This window comes from Euprymna scolopes, chromosome 19 (assembly GCF_053919585.1).
Source record: "Euprymna scolopes isolate OS-2025 chromosome 19, ASM5391958v1, whole genome shotgun sequence".
Classification (NCBI taxonomy): Eukaryota; Metazoa; Mollusca; class Cephalopoda; order Sepiida; family Sepiolidae; genus Euprymna; species Euprymna scolopes.
In genome coordinates, this window is record NC_136500.1 from 57,736,906 (window position 1) to 57,747,829 (window position 10,924).

General features: G+C 38.3%; 1 long non-coding RNA gene across 2 annotated transcripts; it reads left to right on the top strand.

The window, feature by feature from the left end:
• The first annotated feature begins 8,078 nt into the window (after positions 1–8,078).
• On the top strand, positions 8,079–9,616 carry LOC145303600 (uncharacterized). Of its 2 annotated transcripts, none has more exons than XR_013873746.1 (2): positions 8,079–8,663; positions 8,762–9,616. It is a non-coding gene; the product is annotated as an uncharacterized LOC145303600 (long non-coding RNA). The 2 variants fall into 2 exon arrangements; XR_013873747.1 differs by having other exon boundaries at positions 8,811–9,616.
• The last annotated feature ends 1,308 nt before the right edge of the window (positions 9,617–10,924 follow it).

Genomic DNA, 10,924 nt, shown 5'->3' on the forward strand with positions numbered 1-10,924 from the left:
GCTTTTCGACCACTAGAATTGCTACTTTGGCTGATTCCCACAAGCATTGTCACCTTACCTGAGGTCCACTAGGATTTTTATCTTGCTTTTCTACCACTAGGATTACTACTTTGGCTGATTCCCACAAGCATTGTCACCTTACCAGCGGTCCACTAGGATTTTTATTTTGCTTTTCTACCACTAGGATTGCCACTTTGGCTGATTCCCACAAGCATTGTCAGCTTACCTGCGGCCCACTAGGATTTTTATTTTGCTTTCTCTACCACTAGGATCGCCACTTTGGCTGATTCCCACAAGCATTGTCACCTTACCTGCGGTCCACTAGGATTTTTATTTTGTTTTTCTACCACTAGGATTGCCACTTTGGCTGATTCCCACAAGCATTGTCACCTTACCTGCGGTCCACTAGGATTTTTATTTTGCTTTTCTTCCACTAGGATTGCCACTTTGGCTGATTCCCGCAAGCATTGTCACCTTACCTGCGGTCAACTAGGATGTTTATTTTGCTTTTCTACCACTAGGATTGACACTTTGTCTGATTCCCACAAGCATTGTCACCTTACTTGCGGTCCACTAGGATTTTTATTTTGCTTTTTCTACGACTAGGATCGCCACTTTGGTTGATTCCCACAAGCATTGTCACCTTACCTGCGGCCCACTAGGATTTTTATTTTGCTTTTTCTACCACTAGGATTGCCACTTTGGCTGATTCCCACAAGCATTGTCACCATACTTGCGGTCCACTAGGATTTTTATTTTGCTTTTTCTACGACTAGGATCGCCACTTTGGCTGATTCCCACAAGCATTGTCACCTTACCTGCGGCCTACTAGGATTTTTATTTTGTTTTTCTACCACTAGGATTGCTACTTTGGCTGATTCCCACAAGCATTGTCACCTTACCTGCGGCCCACTATGATTTTTATTTTGTTTTTCTACCACTAGGATTGCCACTTTGGCTGATTCCCACAAGCATTGTCACCTTACCTGCGACCCACTAGGATTTTTATTTTGTTTTTCTACCACTAGGATTGCCACTTTGGCTTATTCCCACAAGCATTGTCACCTTACCTGAGGTCCACTAGGATTTTTATTTTGTTTTTCTACGACTAGGATTGTCACTTTGGCTGATTCCCACAAGCATTGTCACCTTACCTGCGGTCCACTAGGATTTTATTATGTTTTTCTACCACAAGGATTTCCACTTTGGCTGATTCCCACAAGCATTGTCACCTTACCTGCGGTCCACTAGGATTTTTATTTTGTTTTTCTACCACTAGGATTGCCACTTTGGCTGATTCCCACAAGCATTGTCACCTTATCTGTGGTCCACTAGGATTTTTATTTTGTTTTTCTACCACTAGGATTGCTACTTTGGCTGATTCCCACAAGCATTGTCACCTTACCTGCGGTCCACTAGGATTTTTATTTTGTTTTTCTACCACTAGGATTGCCACTTTGGCTGATTCCCACAAGCATTGTCACCTTATCTGTGGTCCACTATGATTTTTATTTTGTTTTTCTACCACTAGGATTGCCACTTTGGCTGATTCCCACAAGCATTGTCACCTTATCTGTTGTCCACTAGGATTTTTATTTTGTTTTTCTACCACTAGGATTGCAACTTTGGCTGATTCCCACAAGCATTGTCACCTTACCTGCGGCCCACTAGGATTTTTATTTTGTTTTTCTACCACTAGGATTGCTACTTTGGCTGATTCCCACAAGCATTGTCACCTTACCTGCGGCCCACTATGATTTTTATTTTGTTTTTCTATCACTAGGATTGCCACTTTGGCTGATTCCCACAAGCATTGTCACCTTACCTGCGACCCACTAGGATTTTTATTTTGTTTTTCTACCACTAGGATTGCTACTTTGGCTGATTCCCACAAGCATTGTCACCTTACCTGAGGTCCACTAGGATTTTTATTTTGTTTTTCTACGACTAGGATTGTCACTTTGGCTGATTCCCACAAGCATTGTCACCTTACCTGCGGTCCACTAGGATTTTATTTTGTTTTTCTACCACTAGGATTGCCACTTTGGCTGATTCCCACAAGCATTGTCACCTTATCTGTGGTCCACTAGGATTTTTATTTTGTTTTTCTACCACTAGGATCGCCACTTTGGCTGATTCCCACAAGCATTGTCACCTTACCTGCGGCCCACTAGGATTTTTATTTTGTTTTTCTACCACAAGGATTTCCACTTTGGCTGATTCCCACAAGCATTGTCACCTTACCTGCGGTCCACTAGGATTTTTATTTTGTTTTTCTACCACTAGGATTGCCACTTTGGCTGATTCCCACAAGCATTGTCACCTTATCTGTGGTCCACTAGGATTTTTATTCTGTTTTTCTTCCACTAGGATTGCTACTTTGGCTGATTCCCACAAGCATTGTCACCTTACCTGCGGTCCACTAGGATTTTTATTTTGTTTTTCTACCACTAGGATTGCCACTTTGGCTGATTCCCACAAGCATTGTCACCTTATCTGTGGTCCACTATGATTTTTATTTTGTTTTTCTACCACTAGGATTGCCACTTTAGCTGATTCCCACAAGCATTGTCACCTTACCTGCGGTCCACTAGGATTTTTATTTTGCTTTTTCTACCACTAGGATTGCCACTTTGGCTGATTCCCACAAGCATTGTCACCTTACCTGCGGCCCACTAGGATTTTTATTTTGTTTTTCTACCACTAGGATTGCCACTTTGGCTGATTCCCACAAGCATTGTCACCTTACCTGCGGTCCACTAGGATTTTTATTTTATTTTCTACCACTAGGATTGCCACTTTGGCTGATTCCCACAAGCATTGTCACCTTATCTGTGGTCCACTAGGATTTTTATTTTGTTTTTCTACCACTAGAATTGCCACTTTGGCTGATTCCCACAAGCATTGTCACCTTACCTGCGGTCCACTGGGATTTTCATTTTGCTTTTCTTCCACTAGGATTGGCACTTTGGCTGATTCCCACAAGCATTGTCACCTTACCTGCGGTCCACTAGGATTTTTATTTTGCTTTTCTTCCACTAGGATTGCCACTTTGGCTGATTCCCACAAGCATTGTCACCTTACCTGCGGCTCACTAGGATTTTCATTTTGCTTTTCTACCACTAGGATTGCCACTTTGGCTGATTCCCACAAGCATTGTCACCTTACCTGCGGCTAACTAAGATTTTCATTTTGCTTTTCTACCACTAGGATTGCCACTTTGGCTGATTCCCACAAGCATTGTCACCTTACCTGCGGCTAACTAAGATTTTCATTTTGCTTTTCTACCACTAGGATTGCCACTTTGGCTGATTCCCACAAGCATTGTCACCTTACCTGCGGCCCACTATGATTTTCATTTTGCTTTTTTTCCACTAGGATTACTACTTTGGCTGATTCCCACAAGCATTGTCACCTTACCTGCGGCCCACTAGGATTTTCATTTTGCTTTTCTACCACTAGGATCGCCACTTTGGCTGATTCCCACAAGCATTGTAACCTTACCTGCGGCCCACTAGGAATTTTATTTTGCTTTTCTACCACTAGGATTGCCACTTTGGCTGATTCCCACAAGCATTGTCACCTTACCTGCGGTCCACTAGGATTTTTATTTTGTTTTTCTACCACTAGGATTGCCACTTTAGCTGATTCCCACAAGCATTGTCACCTTACCTGCGGTCCACTAGGATTTTTATTTTGCTTTTTCTACCACTAGGATTGCCACTTTGGCTAATTCCCACAAGCATTGTCACCTTATCTGTGGTCCACTAGGATTTTTATTTTGTTTTTCTACCACTAGGAGTGCCACTTTGGCTGATTCCCACAAGCATTGTCACCTTACCTGCGGTTCACTAGGATTTTTATTTTGCTTTTCTTCCACTAGGATTGCCACTTTGGCTGATTCCCACAAGCATTGTCACCTTACCTGCGGCCCACTAGGATTTTTATTTTGCTTTTCTACCACTAGGATTACTACTTTGGCTGATTCCCACAAGCATTGTCACCTTACCTGCAGTCCACTAGGATTTTATTTTTGCTTCTTCTACCACTAGGATTGCCACTTTGGCTGATTCCCACAAGCATTGTCACCTTACCTGCGGCCTACTAGGATTTTTATTTTGCTTTTTCTACCACTAGGATTGCCACTTTGGCTGATTCCCACAAGCATTGTCACCTTACCTGCGGCCCACTATGATTTTTATTTTGTTTTTCTACCACTAGTATTGCCACTTTGGCTGATTCCAACAAGCATTGTCACCTTACCTGCGGCCCACTAGGATTTTTTTTTTGCTTTTTCTTCCACAAGGATTTCCACTTTGGCTGATTCCCACAAGCATTGTCACCTTACCTGCGGCCCACTAGGATTTTTGTTTTGTTTTTTCTACCACTAGGACTGCCACTTTGGCTGATTCCCACAAGCATTGTCACCTTACCTGCGACCCACTAGGATTTTCATTTTTCTTTTCTTCCACTAGGATTGCCACTTTGGCTGATTCCCACAAGCATTGTCACCTTACCTGCGGTCCACTAGGATTTTCATTTTGCTTTTCTTCCACTAGGATTGCCACTTTGGCTCATTCCCACAAGCATTGTCACCTTACCTGCGGCCCACTAGGATTTTTATTTTGTTTTTTCTACCACTAGGATTTCCACTTTGGCTGATTCCCACAAGCATTGTCACCTTACCTGCGACCCACTAGGATTTTCATTTTGCTTTTCTACCACTAGGATTGCTACTTTGGCTGATTCCCACAAGCATTGTCACCTTACCTGCGGTCCACTAGGATTTTCATTTTGTTTTTCTACCACTAGGATTGCCACTTTGGCTGATTCCCACAAGCATTGTCACCTTACTTGCGGCCCACTAGGATTTTTATTTTGCTTTTCTTCCAATAGGATTGCCACTTTGGCTGATTCCCACAAGCATTGTCACCTTACCTGCGGCCCACTAGGATTTTTATTTTTTTTTCTACCACAAGGATTTCCACTTTGGCTGATTCCCACAAGCATTGTCACCTTACCTGCGGCCCACTAGGATTTTCATTTTGCTTTTCTACCGCAAGGATTGTTGTGGCACTATTTCCTTGTGCCACTGTTTCTAACACACTCTGCAGCATGGACGGGTGGTAAATTGTCCATGAGCGTAGAGTTACAAAGAAACCCCTTCCCATAATCCCCTTGCTATCTTTCTGTCCTTTTCCTGCACGACCACCATGATGTGAAGACGCATATTTTGTCTCTCCGTAAATGGGAGGGGGAGACCCCCTCCCTCAACACTAGTTAGGGTAGGTTAGTTAGCTTCGAAAAGTCTATTATCCAGTTTCAATTGTAAAAATTAATTGTAAATTGTTTTTTTTGTAATATATATTGTATCTCTAATGTAAAATAAAATAGTTAGTTATACCTTATGTATATTACAATTGTGTCGCGTGTCATTTTTCTTGTGTCTGCCATGAATGCCTTCATAAATGTCTGAAGTCGAAAGGCGGCCCTGAGGACAAAGAGATGAAGATTCCCACCAGAATGCCACCAGGGTGAAGAGATCATCTTGAGAAAAGAAAGCAGCCACACCCAGATCCAACATCTCAGGTATGATTTTCTTCTTACTACACAGACCCAAATGACTGGCCCATCTTCATATCTTCATGAGACCGCTTTAAGACATTTACTATAACACGTCTGTCGGTCACACCTCGGTGGCCGGCTGATAGTGCTATAAATGTTGCCTTAAGACGCAGGATTGACCCTGGTTAATTACCAGACGGATCTCGTCGCATCTGTGTCGCAGTATAAATGATGCACTATGACCAAGACATATTGTTTCCCAGCATGGAAATAATTTCGACTCTTAAACCCACGGCACAACCAAAAATAATGACCACTAGACGAATCGAATAAAAAAAAAAATGGTCCACGGTCTTTAAAAACGGAAAAAACTATTATTTCTGGCAAAATTTTTAAAAAATGGCAGACCAGTACACACGCGCACAAAAAAAAAAAAAAACGCACTCAAAAAGAAAATTCAGAACCTGAACAAAAAATTGTCTTGCACCTACAAAAAAAAAAAACAAAAAAAAAACAGTTTACAAAAGATCGATTTAAAAAAAAAAAGAGTATTGAAAGTAACCCTTCGAAAAAAAAAGTAAGAAATGTGTCCCACACAAAAAAAAAAAAAAAACAGAGATGAGAAAAAAGTGTCTCTAGAATATGCAATATCTCTTTCTCTCTCACGCTTTCTCTCTTTCTGTCTCTCTCCGGATATATATCGATATGTGTGTATATCTATGCATCTTGTTATTACATGAAAAAAAAAAAAAGAAAAAAATCCTTCAAACACGAAGCTCGAAAAATAAATTAAAAAAAAAAAAGGAAAGAAAATAAAGGATACCTAACATTTTTTATCTGATCTTTATTTCAGGTTTATAAAAATATAGGACTTTTTAAAAAATTCTTTTGACTTTGCAAGTGTTAGATTCAGATTTGAAAAAATAGAACTTTTACATTACATTTTATTCCATGAACAGTTGATGTGTTTATTTTTCAGGTTAGGTACCAATTTACGCTGAAACATAAGGGGACTTTTTGATTTGATAATGTTTTTTATTTATTTTTTTTGTCTGTTAAAAAAAGAAAAGAAGGGAAAGGAAAAATATTATCGCTAAAAATTTAGATTACATAATACGAAGTTTTCTTTGTGTGAGCGCCTTACAAAATTGATAAAAACAAGATTTTTTCTATTTTATTTTTTTTTAAACTCGTAGAAATGTTTAATGTCTACCTGTCACTCATTTTTTAAAACAATGGCCGCACATGGGAAAGATAAGCTAAGATGACCTCGTCATGGTGTTTGTGAGGTTGTTAAGGGATGGGTGGTAGAACAACGCTACCTGCCTCTCTCTCTCTCTTCTTCTCTCTATCTCTCTCTCATTCCCTTACCTGTGAGGACGAGAGAGTGACTTTTAAAATCGTCGAAGATTTTTTTTTTTGTTATTACGTAATGGTGTTATGAGGGTGGTGGGGTGTGTAATGGCATCGCTCTGCCTCTATCCCCTTCTTTTTCCCCTCATTCTCTTTCTCTACTCTTGCGTTTTAATGATTGTATAGCTAAACCCCCATGGCTGATTGCAGGAGGGCATATAATAACGAATTAACTTGGAGTTTTTTTTAATTTTTCTACCAAGTTTAAAGAACAAAATTATTTATGCTTCGTTAAATTACATTAAATGATGTCTTCAATTGTTTTTTTATTAAAAATAAAAACTGAGACGATTATTCAAACAGCACTTAAAGTACTTTTTTGAAGTCTTCGAGTGTTTGGAAAAGCCAACCGTTACATGATTACGTTGATTTTTTAAGAGTTCTCTGAAATGTTCATAGTTGTTCTTAAAGAAAAAATTACGCTATTACATTTCGAATATTCTCTGAATTTTTAATAATTTCTAAGGAAATATTGTTTGACTAACGAAAGAGATTTTCCTGAACTCTAGATGATTTTAAGGAAGAATTATTCGAGCAAATTCTTTAATTTAAGGTTTATTTGAAATTGGACCGTATGATAGGGGTCCCTGAAATATTGACTGAGGAGTATATACGTAAAATTGAATTAATTATTAAGAAAAAAAAAAGATTTCCTCAGTCTAGAAAGATCTCTCTTTAATTGAAACTTTAATTTTTTCGAGCTGTTAACTATACAGTACTGGTCGTTAACTAATGTGACTCCCAGGTGTGGCGGGAGTTTATTAATTCGAAATAATCCTTGTGAGTGAGTTTAGGAAAAGAATTGCTTTTAAATGATAAAATAATTACTTTGGAAAATAAAGTTAATTAACGTGAAATGTTTCTGAATTCGAAATGACCTTGATAATGACCTATAAGAAGAAATGATTTTTAAGAATCAATTAAATAACTTTAAATGTACACTGAATTTTAAAAATAATAATTACGAAATGAAAAATTTGGGATGTTTCTGAATCTCATTGTGAAGGGTGAATTGATTCAAAATGAATTGTCTATGATCTTTTCGGAAGATTAATTTTAACGATGAACCAAAATACTTGAAATAATTTTTAAATTTTGGAATGTAATAACTGAAATGCGTTTGCATTGTGTAAACAAATTCTAATTGTGACCGAGGTGCTCTGAAATGATTTTTTAAAAATGTTTTCTTTTTTAAGAAAAAAAATTGTTAACACCCTATTTCATTGATTTAATGTATACCAGGTTTCTGAATTGTTTATTTTTGGAAATTTTTTTCCCCCTAATTGAGTATTCTAACTCATGAAGGCTGAGTGCCCTTCTTAGTTAATTCTTTATATAATTAATAAATATTCCGTGGTGGATAGTTTTTATTGGTCGCTCGGCGGCAGACTCCTTGCTCTAACAGAATTAATTGGATTAGAACCTCTGAAGACCAAGGTTTTACTAAATCCATATAGGTCGGCGTGATGAGGTCACGTAACCCCGACTTATCTAAAACACATTATACTGGTTGCTGAAGAGAGCGTAAGTCCAGTAACTGAAGTAATAACTTGGAATACATATGGGTCGGCGTGATGAGGTCACGTAACTCCGACTTGGTTAAAATACATTATACTGGTTGCTGAAGGGAGCGTAAATCCAGTTACGAAAATAATGTTATGCAGACTAAATTAAAAAACGTATAGGTCGGCGTGATAAACTCACGTAGAATCCGGCTTAGTGAAATATGTATAGGTCGGCGTGATAAACTCACGTAGAATCCGGCTTAGTGAAATACGTATAGGTCGGCGTGATAAACTCACGTACAATCCGGCTTAGTGAAATACGTATAGGTCGGCGTGAATAAACTCACGTACAATCCGGCTTAGTGAAATACGTATAGGTCGGCGTGATAAACTCACGTAGAATCCGGCTTAGTGAAATACGTATAGGTCGGCGTGATAAACTCACGTACAATCCGGCTTAGTCAAATACGTATAGGTCGGCGTGATGAACTCACGTAAAATCCGGCTTTGTTAAAAAATATTATACTGGTTGCTTAAGAAAGTGTAAATCCAGTAACTGAAATCATGAGGCCATTGCCTCGATGGAGGGCGAGGATGATTACCCTCTCTGGTATTTGAAGCAGTATACCAGTCTACCAGGAGCCTGGTGGAAAAAAATAACTTGCTTCACTGAGTTCCTGATGGAACGTAGAGCATGGGGACATTGATTGCTGACGGCCGGTTGACGCACCATTCACGGAAAATTAGGGACTTCTGAAATTTATGAATGCTCATAAATTTCGGATAGCATAGGGAGGGATGTGGCACTATTTCCTTGTGCCACTGTTTCTAACACACTCTGCAGCATGGACGGGTGGTAAATTGTCCATGAGCGTAGAGATACAAAGAAACCCCTTCCCATAATCCCCTTGCTATCTTTCTGTCCTTTTCCTGCACGACCACCATGATGTGAAGACGCATATTTTGTCTCTCCGTAAATGGGAGGGGGAGACCCCCTCCCTCAACACTAGTTAGGGTAGGTTAGTTAGCTTCGAAAAGTCTATTATCCAGTTTCAATTGTAAAAATTAATTGTAAATTGTTTTTTTTGTAATATATATTGTATCTCTAATGTAAAATAAAATAGTTAGTTATACCTTATGTATATTACAATTGTGTCGCGTGTCATTTTTCTTGTGTCTGCCATGAATGCCTTCATAAATGTCTGAAGTCGAAAGGCGGCCCTGAGGACAAAGAGATGAAGATTCCCACCAGAATGCCACCAGGGTGAAGAGATCATCTTGAGAAAAGAAAACAGCCACACCCAGATCCAACATCTCAGGTATGATTTTCTTCTTACTACACAGACCCAAATGACTGGCCCATCTTCATATCTTCATGAGACCGCTTTAAGACATTTACTATAACACGTCTGTCGGTCACACCTCGGTGGCCGGCTGATAGTGCTATATTGTCACTTCCCCTGATTGCCTCTAGACTTGTCATCTGGCTCTGAATCTCTTGGATAATTACAATGTCTCAATGCCACTAAAGTTATTGATCACTTTGCCGCCATTGTATTTTAACTAATATGTTCATTCTGTGCTATATCTCTTCATATAAAGTTAAGTATTTATATATGCTTATATATTTTTATGTACAGGATTCAGACCTAAAATTATGAATATGTCGTTATGAATTTTGAAGAATAGTTTCTAAGTGTAAGAGTAGGTAATATGAGGTGTAAGTTCCTCATGGGTAATGCGATAGCTCTTACGTTGATTGATTAAATTTTAACAATAGTTATTAGGTATCAGTTAATAAATATTTCCCAAATTTCATTTTCTTTGGGTTATTTTTAAAGAAATTTAGGAAGCATTTAAATATTTCAGATTTTTATTTAATTTGATCTATAGTCGTTAGACACTTAAAGAAGATAACAACTACTTTTTTTTTAGACATTTTCTAAAATCAAAATTATGCAAATTTTTTTTACCAAAATTGGAATAAAATTGGATTTTAATCAAAATTGGAATAAAGATTCTAGGTATAAGGTTTAGTAAGATTATATTTTGATTTAATCTTCCCAGGAAGACATAAAAATGAAGCAAAACTTTTCTGTTTATCTATTCTTGGAGGGGTATTCTTTAAGTTGATCATATTTGTTGCCTGCTGTGTTTAAGACCAAAAATAACATGTAATATTGGCCAAAGTATTGAGATATTTAATGAAACGTTTAATGTGTTCTGTCAGTTCCAATTTCAATGCAGAGAGAACCAAACCCTAATCTGTTTCAATTCCTACAGTTCTCAACCAATCAGATGTAACATTTTTTAACAAGCTAAACTCGTTTGTTTTTAGAATCCTACAGAGAAGCCTAAACACATGAATAAACGCATTCGTCTATTTTTGATATTCTAACCATTAACAATGAACAATAGAAATTCTTGCTGTTTATAAAATG